The sequence below is a fragment of the Podarcis liolepis genome (assembly GCF_965112155.1).
Source record: "Podarcis liolepis genome assembly, chromosome: 1".
NCBI classification, from domain to species: domain Eukaryota; kingdom Metazoa; phylum Chordata; class Lepidosauria; order Squamata; family Lacertidae; genus Podarcis; species Podarcis liolepis.
This window is the reverse complement of record NC_139554.1, coordinates 48,175,803-48,188,074: the sequence shown is the minus strand read 5'-3', so window position 1 is coordinate 48,188,074 and position 12,272 is coordinate 48,175,803. Positions and strand designations below refer to the sequence as shown.

Genomic DNA, 12,272 nt, shown 5'->3' with positions numbered 1-12,272 from the left:
ACAACATTGTGGGCTTTTTTTTAGCCTTGCATGTAATCACAAGATACACATAGTTGTATAGCCATTGTACGTGTGATACTGTGAATGTTCTAAGTGTCCTTCTGATCTGGAAATACTTTTACATTCTTTCAGACTTAAGCATTTGCACAGTTATACGTTATCTGTCCATATTATTTCTCAATACATCTGCTGACTCTATGTGGCAATTTTCCCCACAGCAGCCTTTATAGCAGCAAGTCACTTAAATAACTTCCAGCTCCTTCCCTAAGCTTATGTTCTTTTTCCATTACATCTCTCATTCATTTTCCAAGCAATTCTGAATTCTCCTTTTCCCCTTTTTTTATTTAACACATAAATTAGTGCAAGTCATTGTGTACTATATATAGCCCTCCTGTCTGTTTTCCATATGCTTTGACCTTGGCATGCTTCTTTTCAACATTCCAGCCTAATTCAAGTCCCCCTCTCTCCTCCTGCACGCATGCACTCTTTTTTGTTTTTTTTAAAAAAGGAAATGGACTATATTGAATTCAAGAACCAAATAACTGACAACTAAAAAAAAAGCACTTTTTTTGTTTTTAAGTGTAGGGGCTAAATTACTGGCATAACCATATATTTCTGGCATGTGACAGGAAGGCTGAGCGCTGGGGAACTGAATGGAAATAGAGCCTAGAACTAGCAACTTCCTGTGTTCCAGTGCACTGAGGTACAAAGTAGTAGCTGAGGAAGTGAGTATGTGCTCATACTGGCTAAATAGCTGAGGAGAATATGTACTCATGCTAGCTACCGCTAGGAGGCAGCTTTCAAAAGAGGGACCAGTTTGATCTGAGCAGTGTAGGCACAAGTGGCTTCTAGTGCTCTCCGCACTTATGACTCTGGTTTGCACCAACATTTATGTCTGGAGTCTCTGCACCTATCCCACACAGATTAAGCCCGGCCTCTACCAGCAGCCACATCAAGAGGCCAGGCCCAGTCCTCCATTGACTACCATCTGTTAGTGGCAGCCGAATTATCAAAGTGTGACTACTACCAGTGGCGTAGCGTGGGTTGTCAGCACCCGGGGCAAGGCAAGTAATTTGTGCTCCCTAACCCGTGGATTTGCGCCCCCTAACCCTAACCCCCAGATGTTGCGCCCGGTGCGGCCGGGCCCCCCCCTGCACCCCCCACGCTACACCACTGACTACTACTACATTGGGGGAAGGGAGGATTGATGCTGTTGGGAAGCAGTGGGTCTAACAAACAGAGGACCAAGAAGGAAGGTTAAAAAGAAAATGCCTCAGAAAGGCATGGGTGGAAGAGGCTGAGGACTGCAGGAACCCTGGCAATGAAAGGGTTGAGCATCAGAAGGTGTAAAAACTTCATACAGAAACTATGCAGAGGCTGGGAGCAGGAAAACTGCTGAAGAGTCAAAGACTTCGCTCGCATCTCAAATAGTATAATATTGCAGATAGAAGCATTTCCTGCCATTTGTAACAGGTTCCATTCTAATCAACAGTAGTATTAATAGCAATATCTATTTTTCTGTTATTTCTATTAAGAAAGGGATGTTTTCTCCATCTCTGGAAAGAAAGAGTTGTACTCTGTTTTGATGGAGGGGACAGATCCGTGGTTTTCAAGGATTTTGATACAGAAGAAAGTGATAAAACAGTGTTTTCTTGCATTTTCTGTTGACAACAGGGTGAGTAGGGCTCAAAAGGCACAGTTAGTTTACAAATGAGTTCCTAAAGTTTTAGTACATTTACAGTTCAAAATAATGAGAAGAAAGTAAGCTGCAATCCTATACACACTTACTTGGAAGTAAGTCTTACTGAACTTGGTGACTTCTGAGTAAACATGCACAGAATTGCCATATTGATCTTGCATCATTTGTGGTGGCTAGAATGAGGAGAAAAGAGCATTCTCAGACTTTTTTTATATAAAAAGGTCAATATATTCATTTGCCGTGATAAATCTGTCTCAGAATGTATAATATATGCCACATCAATAGAATTCTGGGCCCTTCCAAAATTTGTGGATTTTGTCAGAACAGTACTGAGCTATTTGTGGATTTTGGCAGAACAGTTCTGATCCAAGATTAAAATTATCATTTCCAGATGATTTACAGAAGGACTAGAATCATTTCTAGTCCTTGTTTTAGAAGTTTAAAAAACCCTAGCCTTGAACTCCCCCACAAAGCTTATAAATGGCAGAAATAATGACTGCTTTGCTGATCACCTATTTTAAAGGATGTATAATAGTTCCCTTCCCATATGTTCTCCAAAGCAAGGAGTGTCACCTTCAAAACAACACAGGCCACTTTAGTCAAGAAAGGATCACCCAGGGCATATTGCATAACCCTCTCAGAATCTTGCTTTTTGCGGGATGCTTTGATGGAGAGAGGGGTATGGAGGATGAAGATCACTTCCAGGCTAGAACAAGGAGCCCTATTGTTTGCCCAGCTCTGTGTTGGTTTTTGTTTTCTCTCATTCATTACAGCATGATCAGATCACAGCTGGCCTAAGGATATGCTTTCCAGTATGTTTAAGATTTGGAACAGTCCCAGGTTTCAGGAACACATGGCAGGGAAGAGAGGGCATCTGTGATACTGAGTGGAAAGCAAATTTCTGCTTTTCTTCAGACCGAATTCTCCTTCAAGAAGCAACAGATTCTGATTGGCTGGTGGTCTTAGTCAGTGAAAAAAGGACAGTTAACTGTCAAGTGTGGAGAAAGAACGCCAGTTGGGAAAGTCAGTTGATGATGGCTAAGACCAATAAAAGCTGAGGCAAAGTGGGATAGCTGAGGTCTAAGCTAGTCCTGCCCAGTGTGATAACTATACTTTGCTGGTCAATATCAAAGGAAGGGAGCCAGTGGCTGTATTAGACTAACAGGCTGTCGATGTGTAAAGCTAAACTGTCCAGGCAGTCATAAGTACACCTGGAGGAAATTTGGTGTCAGAAGCAGATTGTATCCAGTTACTGGACCGAGTTTTGAGTGAATTTGGCTGGGTTAGAGCTTTAGGTAATTGGGCCTGAAGTAAATGCCTCTTATAGGCAGGTTTCAGCAATCAAATCTATTGAGTTCTTAGAAACGATAATCAAGACCCTATAGTAAATGTCAGTACTTTAATGTACAAAATATCCCTTTAATAAACCATCTTAGCTAATAGTTCATTCTTTCTCCAGTGTGGGAGTCAATCTCACATCTAAACCTATTATACTAAGCTACTAGGAGGTTCTAAAAGCATTCTAAGGGAATGGGTCACAGCAAAAAAAAGTCACCACAGAATTCTGAATTATTGTAGCAAGGGGTTCCATAGAACTTGAACAATAAAAATTAAAGAAGCACTAATATCTAAATGTGTATTTATACAAGGTGGGACTGAGGAAACATTTCCCCATAGGCCTTCAAAAGGCTTAGTAAAGAGTTGCCAGGAGAAACACACCTGGCCAATTGTGCTCAACAAAAAGTGGGGAAATGGAAAAAAGAAATTCCTTTCTTTCTAATTTTCCCTAATCCTAAATAGTGTCATAAAAAATAGAAAAGTTATACCCGTATAGCCAGCCTCTTGCTTGACTATTGCTGAGTTAGTTTCTCCTGGACCTATTTACTGCTGAGAGGGGATTCCTTTTTGGCATATGGTTTCTGAAATATAAACAGAGCAGCAAAGAATGCCTGGGGTGAGAGGGTAGAGAGAGGCACGAGGCAGGGAGGTGCTGGTACAGAAGAAATTCACCCTACCTGCAATTTGCTTGCTGGAGTTTATATCTCCAACTGGAAAATCACAAGCTGCCAAAAGGAAAGGAAAGGAAAGGAAATAATGTTGTGATGGTATCCTTTATTGGGCAAACTTGAATTGCTTAAATGAAACAAATGAAGTTTTTAAACTCCACCAAAACTGTTCATCCAGGATAAATTGTTAAGAGTAAAACTAAAAGCTCTTTGAGTTTCAAAAAGTCAGAAATAGTAGTGTCACTTGATTGTTCTGAGAGCAAAGGGTGAAAATTAGGCTAAGAAGTTAAGAAGAGCCCTGCTGGATTAGCACCATCTAGTCCAGCATTCTGTTCTCACCGTGGCCAAGCAGATGCCCATGGGCATGCAACAGCCTTCTCCTGCTGGTGTTCTCTATCAACTAATATTTAGAGGCATATTGCCTGATACCTTCTGATAGATTTATGCTTTCCCAATCCCCTTTGAAAGCTGTCCAAGTTGGCAATCATCACTATATCTTGGTAAAGCTTCCTCCAGAATTTAACATGTCTTGCACAAGGAAGTACTTCCTTTTGTATATCCCGAAAGTTCAAGTAATACAAGAGAGGTAGAAATTATTATTATGTGCACCATTCACACCAGCGCTCCATGACCACTGAGATCATTCCTTATTACGCTGTTTTAGAATCTCCCACAACCCCTTTGGAAGGTTTCCCCCCTTAAATACTTTTTGTACATCTGTAAACCTTGGCGTTTCCCTAAGCATGGTGCTACCTCCCTCTAGTTTGTGGGTCATGTCATTTTGAGTCCATATGGATACACACTCAGAGAATTGAGTACCTTTATTAGTGTATATTATGACAGAAGTGGCAAAAAGACGGAACATCTTCCCCCTTCTGCTCAAACATATTGTGGGGTGCATATTGCTGAAACATTTTGTGGAGAAATATTGTATGGTAGGTGAAATTTAGTCAGACCATACACAGAAATCCCTGAACTCACTTAAGAGGTATTTGCAGCGAGCCCAGATAAATGAAGTTACAGGTAGGTAGCCGTGTTGGTCTGCCATAGTCGAAACATAATAAAAAAATTCCTTCCAGTAGCACCTTAGAGACCAACTAAGTTTGTTATTGGTATGAGCTTTCGTGTGCATGCACACTTCTTCAGAAGTGGTATCTGAAGAAGTGTGCATGTACACGAAAAGCTCATACCAATAACAAACTTAGTTGGTCTCTCAGGTGCTACTGAAAGGATTTTTTTTATTTGTTTCAGATAAATGAAGTTAGCTTCCAGGGCTGATATTATACAGGACTACACTTGAAGTTCAAATAAGAAGTTGCTCTCACTGAAAAGCCTTCAGGTTTCAAAAGGAGGCACAGATGCTTATTAGTTCTTTGAAACATAACATTCGTTCAACATGAAAAGTTCACAAGGCTGTTTCAGCCTTCTAAAACCCATAAACCTGATCAGTATATTTATACCTCTGCAAACAGTGGCCTTGTTTATGTCAAAAAGTCCAAGGTTATCCTGATTTTACTATTTTTAATTTAGCTAGGAATAAGCAGAGGAGGAGGACTTAATTGCAAACAGACTGAACTTTATATAGGAAATGTGTATGCCCCTTGGGGGCACCTAGAAAGTGAAGGCCTGAAATTAAAACCATATTCCTTTCTCCCTCACTCCCTAAAGCATGTAAGCCTTGAATAATGGATTGCTGTTTGCTAGCATTATGTCCTGGTGGTTCTTCCTGCTCACTGTAACACTGGTCCCATTACCGCTGGGTTATTAGATGGTTCACAATCAGTACTACTTTTCTAGAAAAATAGGTGCCGCTTCTCACCATGAGGTTGTTACACTTTTTAACAACAAAAAAAGAGGTGCTGGTACTGCATACTCTTGAGTACTCCCGGGGGGGGGGGGAGCACTGGTCACAACATATTTAGAACCTAAAGGGTGTTCAAGAAAACTATAGAAAACTAGCAACCTTGTACCCAGCATTTCCCAGGAATTCTGTGAAACCAAAAATTCAGTGTAATTCTGAAACCAATGGTTCATTGCAGTTGTGAAAGGTTCAGACTGCCATCTTGATTCAAAATAGCACCCAGCTGTATCCAAACATAGAGGAAAAACCTGCATCTTGATCTCAGGAACCATCATGAAAAGCTTGGTTACGATCTCTAAGGTGTCCAAATGCATAGTGGCTGGACAAACAAGCTTTCCAAAATATATAGTAGATATATTTTAAAAGTTCAAAGACAAATTACAAACTGAAGTGCAATATATCTTACTGATATCCTAAAGTTGGCTAGTTGTCTGAGTTTGGCATGTCTGGTGGGGGGCAGCATGTGAAATTCACACACACACACACACACACACCATCTCATGGAATTTGTGCCTTTGCCTCTCCACTCCCAATTCTTTCCATCTGCACACAACCCTCATGATTGCCAAGCCATATATGAGGCTTTATATAGTTAAAGCTATGGTTTTCCCAGTAGTGATGTATGGAAGCGAGAGCTGGACCATAAAGAAGGCTGATCGCCGAAGAATTGATGCTTTTGAATTATGGTGCTGGAGGAGACTCTTGAGAGTCCCATGGACTGCAAGAAGATCAAACCTATCCATTCTTAAGGAAATCAGCCCTGAGAGCTCACTGGAAGGACAGATCCTGAAGCTGAGGCTCCAATACTTTGGCCACCTCATGAGAAGAGAAGACTCCCTGGAAAAGACCCTGATGTTGGGAAAGATGGAGGGCACAAGGAGAAGGGGACGACAGAGGATAAGATGGTTGGACAGTGTTCTCGAAGCTACAAACATGAGTCTGACCAAACTGCGGGAGGCAGTGGAAGACAGAAGTGCCTAACTCCCTCTTCCCTACTCCTTCAACCCCAGTGGGTCCTGCCTCAACTATCCCTCAGCCCTCCCTCCCCTTTTTTGTATACTTTTCCATCAATAGGATGCTCTCCAAGTATTCAGTCTGGTGGGGGGCAGCAGTTTAAAGAGAAAGTATATTTCCCTGCTAGCTACCTATTAAAAAATGGAAGGTGGGGAAGCCCAGAGAAGGCTCTCTGATGAAGACATTAGTATATGGACAGGCACATATGGAGAGAGACCATACTATAAAGTTTCCCTCCCCATTCCCTCTGCCTTAGCCACATTCGGGGGTGAACCTTACTTTCCCTGTCCACCTTCTACCAGGAAGACTCCCGCTCCGTATCCCAATAGCCACATACTCAGGCCCCCCGGCTTATGTCTTTGCAATTGGTCCTTTTGTTCAGTCAGCTTTGGAATGTTTCAGGATGGCTAGGCATCTACGATCTTTCACAGCATCTGCATTTGTTCAATTGAAGGTGGAATTGACTGGCCTGCCCTCACAGATGCACTGATCTTGATGCGCGCCTCTGATGTTGAACTGTGTTGAACTGACATCAAGTGTGCGTTTTTAAAATATTTGTTTCTCCAGCTAACAAAATCACACACAGAAAACAAAGCAAAAGCAAAAGGCAAATAATACTCTAAAAACCCATAGGAGATTTGAAAAGGTTGATACTGAGGTTTTAAACAATTATTGCAATCTGCTGTGGGATTTATATTGAAATTAAGAGTGGTCTGTAATTTATATAATTAGCAAATAATACTTTCCTCCCATTCTTTTATGGTCTTTCAGTGCCCTGTCCCATGAGGGTATGTGCTTCATCTTGGAAAAATTTATATTGACATTTGTGCTAAACTAGGCTCCATACTTCCAAAAGTCAGTCAGTTACATCTCTAGAATAATAGTTTTGCATTCAATATCATGTCAGAGTATGATCTGTGATACTTCAGAGAAGAACATTATGATCTTTTCTCCTTTATACCAAGTTTTATTTCCATTCTCCCTTCCACATGCTAAACTTTGTTGTGCTCCTGGGTCCCATATTCCTTACTGCCTGTTCTGTTTCTACATTCTTATTTTGCATGTTAGTTTCTGGATTTTGAACAATCGGAGGAGTTGATGCAGAACACCAGAGACTTTTTGATTTATTGCTTGTACTCAAAAAGTACTTTTTTTTCAGTTGGGGGACAGGGGAGATAAAGATAGATGAAGAGCCTAGGGAGCAGAAAAGCAGCCAGAGAAGATTAGATTCAGTGTTGCTTGGCATGCCCAACATACTTTCTAGTTACAATAACAGTGACATTATTTCCCTTTACGTGCAGCAAGCTTACATTTGTTTTGTACCGACGCTTCTGCACATCACCATGCTACATATTCCATGTCTGTTAGGGGTTCTAATAGCTGCTAATCAATTTGTACTTTATCATATTATTGCAAATGATGGGTGGTGAGGAGAAAAAGGTAAAAAAAACACAGTTATAAATCAGGTGTCTGCTTCATATATACTACTGTTTCAAATGTGTTGTTGCCTTTAGAAGTATACCCAACAGAAGTTTCAAGAAAATTGGAGTAAATATTTGATGTATATAAGAAACAATTGTAAATCTTTGAAGACACTGGTAGGGTTGGAATAACTCTTACAGCGTGTAGTTGATAATAAGATATATAGAGTACGTGATATTAGAACTTTATTTGATACTTACCAAGGAAATGGAGGGAAGTCAGAGGCATGATAGAGCCTAAGTTAAATATGTAACCTATATATGTGTAATTTTTGAATGTATGTATGTGTACTGAAAACCAATAAAAATTTAATTTGCAAAAAAAAAAAGAACTATACCCAACATGGCACAGCTATACTTCTTCAGTAGTAAGCACTCCTTATTTAATATTCAAGTGATGCTCCAACATTTAGCAGTGCTTAATACTTTTTCTTACTCTACAGAAGGATGGGACAGGAAAATAATACTATTCCTTTTCTCCATCTGGACTTACAAGCAGCAATGCCCCCTTCACACTTCCCTAATGCTGTATGGAATCTGCTTTCCTATAGTGTATGTGTGCGACCCCAAGTAGGTAGGGGGACCAATTGTACATGTCCTTTCAACCAGATAAGTAATTGGGTGGGAAAGACCACATGATTGGCCCCACCCAAGTGGTTGCAGTATCGACGCACATACTGCAGCAGCATGGGCGTAATTACAGCCCATAAAAGTAGTGTATATGAGAAGCTGGCTGCTGTAGAGTGACCGTTACCAATAGCCAATCTGTCTTGTGGCACACTTTGTTGGTGAGTCTGTAAATTGGCTGTTTGGGTTGATCATGTGCAGAACTTGGTGGAAGAGAATGAGGTAGAAGCAGCCTAGGAGAATGGTTTTTGAGAATGTTTGATGTGCCACTTGACTGCCATCTCTATGAATGCACAGGGAATGTTTAGAAGAATAAAAGGTACATGTACCTCACATTTTTTTCTGCAATTAATTTAAATCTTGAAACAACAACAAAAAAGAAAATTTAGTATTTACATTTTTAAAAAAACAACAACAACCAGTTAATAGAGACGAGCCAAAAGCCCTTCACATAACCTTTTCCCCTTGAAAGCAGAGGCTCCAGAAGGAAATGCTTCATGAAACTACTCCCTCATCTGGGGGCATGGGTTGCCTCAGCACTAATAACTGGCATAAGCTTCCCTTCAGTTATACAGTTGTGTTGAGTATGCAGTAGCAAACAAGAGGAAGCATTGGTCAAACCACGGGTTGCACATAACAGGGCCAGATGCCAAGAGCCTTAGGAAAAGGCAGCGAGGGGAGGCGATTAGCCTGCTTGCTTTTCTATATAAAACTGACCTTCTTGAGGAAGTCTTGGTCTTGGCCTCTGTAGCATATGAGTACGTGCAAGAGAACCTCACTTCTCCAACTCTTAAAATGGCAGAACTGCCACCAATACCAGTGTTGGCAAAAAAAAAAAAAAAAAAAAAAAAATGGGGAGGGGAAATTGAGGGAAGAAAAAATATAATTTTCAAAAAGGCTTGCCACTTGGAAAACTCTATTTGGGAGGAAATTATAATTGTATCCAAATAGCTAGTGCTGGCAACAGAGATAATTTAAAGATGTGATTGTAAGAGTATAAAAAAGAGCCCTGCTGCATCAACCAAAGACCCATCTAGTCTCTTCTTCTTTGGCGATCACTCGTAGCCAAGTAAGATTGTCTTCCATAAACACGGTTTTAACAGTGAGTCCATGAGTCACTGTGGAGGCCAGTTCTAGATCTGCACGTCCTTCCACAGTGGGGACATTGGTTTCCAGGCAGGGGTTGATCACGGTGAGGGTTTGCCAAGCGTGCCTTCCTCTTAGCTCGTTTCTCCCTTTCGTCCTGAGTTTGAGCATGACACCTTTGGTAAAGGCTGTTCTCCAATTGGAGCACTCACAGGCCAGTGTTTCTCAGTTGTTGGTGTTTCTACTACATTTTTTAAAAATTGCCTTGAGAGAGTCTTTAAACCTGTTTTGTTGACCACCAACATTACACTTTCCATTTTTAAGTTTGGAATAGAGTAGTTGCTTTGGCAGACGATTATCAGGCATCTGCACAAACTCATCAACAAAATCTGGGAGAGAGAGGAGATCCCAGCAGACTTTAGGGATGCCAAAATTATCAATCTCTTAAAACAAAAGGTGACAGAACCGATTACAGAAACTATTGAGGCACCTCTCTATTACCTGCAGCCGGCAAAATTCTTGCAAGGATCTTAGCAAACCGTCTCTCAACAATATCCAAGGCGACCCTTCCTGAATCCCAAAATGGTTTTAGACCTTCTAGGGGAACAGTGGACATGATTTTTTCCACTGGACAGCTTTTTAAAAATGCAGAAAGCAAAATAAACCCCTGTATGTGGCATTTATTGATCTGACTAAGGCCTTCAACACTAAATCTAGTCTAGCCTCCTGTTCTCCCCATGGCCAACCCAGATGCCAAGGGGAATTGCTTTTAAAGCTGTCCAAGTTGGTAACTATCCTGTGGTAATGAACACCACCATTTTCAATCCCCGACATGGAATTCACCTTCTTCACAGCTGCTTTGCACTGGGTAGACATCACGTGTATATTTTCATTATACAATTTGAGTTGTACAATAGCAGCATTACAAATTAAAAAACTAGAACACATATCCATCAGTGAATTTGTGCACAATCCAAGGCTTTGCATCTACAGCCAGCAAGAAAGCCCAGAGATTTTGAACTACTCTGCAGATTACTAACTTCCTAACTTATTAATTTACTAACTTAATGCTTACTTTGAGCTAGGGCTGAGCCTCAGATCTTATTTTAGATGCCTGGACTCATCCCTGGAACATGTGAACTAGTAAAATGCCTCTGGGTGTCTGTAGGGTACCTTTCCCTCACCATGAGGTGATCACAGCCAGCAACCACACACCTGGAATTTGGCAGCATGGAATCCAGGTGAATGGCTTCCAGGCAGGATTCAGCATTGGTACCTCTCAGTTCTTAAATTGAGCCTCTGGGCATATTGGCCTGTCAATGATAACAAAAGGGATCATGCAGCTGTAGCAAGAATTCCAGAAAAAAACACCAAGATGATAGCTCCATGGAAAGAAACTTATGCCACATTTTAAGGATAACTTTCTCAGAAATATAACTCAAAACAGCCAAAGAGTTTCATTGATAAATCCATTTAATTCAAGGTAATTGGAATCTGGTTTCTCTGAAGGCCGTTCAAAAATTACAGCTAGAGCAATCTCAGAGTGGGCCGTTTCTTAGCTTGACAGCCACTGTAGTCCATGGTTCGAGTGCTGGACTTGGAAGGCAAAATTCAACTGTTTTGATTGACTAGATGGAAGAAGTTAATATCCAGTTCTCTAAATTCTGTTGAAAGTCAGGTGTCAAATGCTGATGGTTACTACATATCTGCTGTCAAGAACATTGATTGCTGCATGCCCAACACTGTCAAGTGGATTGTCAAATGTTGAGTGCAAAATAATAGCTTTGCTTAGAGACAGCAGTCTTTTCTGTTTTGTGCATCTATTGTATAACACAGGAAGCTGCCTTATACTAAGTGATCCATCTAACTCAACATTGTCTCCACTGACTGACTTTAGCTCTCCAAGGTTTCAGACAGGGAATTTGACCAACCCTACTTAGAGATGCCAGGGATTGAAATTGGGACCTTCTGGGATCTTCTTCACATGCTCTGCTACTGAGGTATACCCTCATATACAAAAATTACATGCTCAAGTGGACATATGATGTTTATGAAGCTATTGAGAAAGAGTATCACCTGAGGAAGAAAAACATTTGAAGTGCTTTGAGAAATCTGGGATATGTAGAAATCAGTTATTTAACAAATCAGGAGGGAGAGGTTTTTTGCCCTTTTTTCAGTGTTGTGCTATGTGGTATATGATTCACCTTCTCATTACATCTGACATCATAAAGTAATGACTGCTGTTTCATGTCAGATGGCAAATACTGCCTGCTACTGCAAAATTTTGCAAAGTCAAATGCTGATGCTGAAGAGCAAATACTTGCCATGCACTCATAGTTGGAGAATAGTCACCATCAAAATTCAAAGGTAAATCTGAGGGGAATTTTTTTCTGCAAATTTGCTTCAACTCCTCCACTCCCCTAAAATTTGGTGTTAGTTTGTGGACTCTGTGGGCTTATCCTGCACTCTTTCCAGGCACAGTCCAAAGTCTTTAAGAA

At 40.8% G+C, this 12,272-nt stretch overlaps 1 protein-coding gene and 2 long non-coding RNA genes across 17 annotated transcripts in view; 2 read left to right on the top strand and 1 right to left on the bottom strand.

Annotated features, from left to right (window-relative positions):
• RAD51B (RAD51 paralog B) overlaps positions 1-12,272 on the top strand; it is a 297,374-nt gene that overhangs the window by 255,311 nt on the left and 29,791 nt on the right. The window lies entirely within an intron of this gene.
• The window catches only part of LOC310687135, a 52,164-nt gene that overhangs the window by 32,184 nt on the left and 7,708 nt on the right, over positions 1-12,272 (bottom strand). For all 3 annotated transcript variants that reach the window (XR_014516245.1, XR_014516246.1, XR_014516247.1), the window contains exons 2-3: positions 3,715-3,762; positions 1,789-1,872 (exon numbers count right to left, since the gene is read on the bottom strand). This is a non-coding gene — a long non-coding RNA (uncharacterized lncRNA). The remainder of the gene's footprint in view (positions 1-1,788; positions 1,873-3,714; positions 3,763-12,272) is intronic.
• On the top strand, positions 6,541-9,675 carry LOC310687164. The gene is made up of 2 exons (XR_014516286.1): positions 6,541-8,096; positions 8,392-9,675. It is a non-coding gene; the product is annotated as an uncharacterized lncRNA (long non-coding RNA).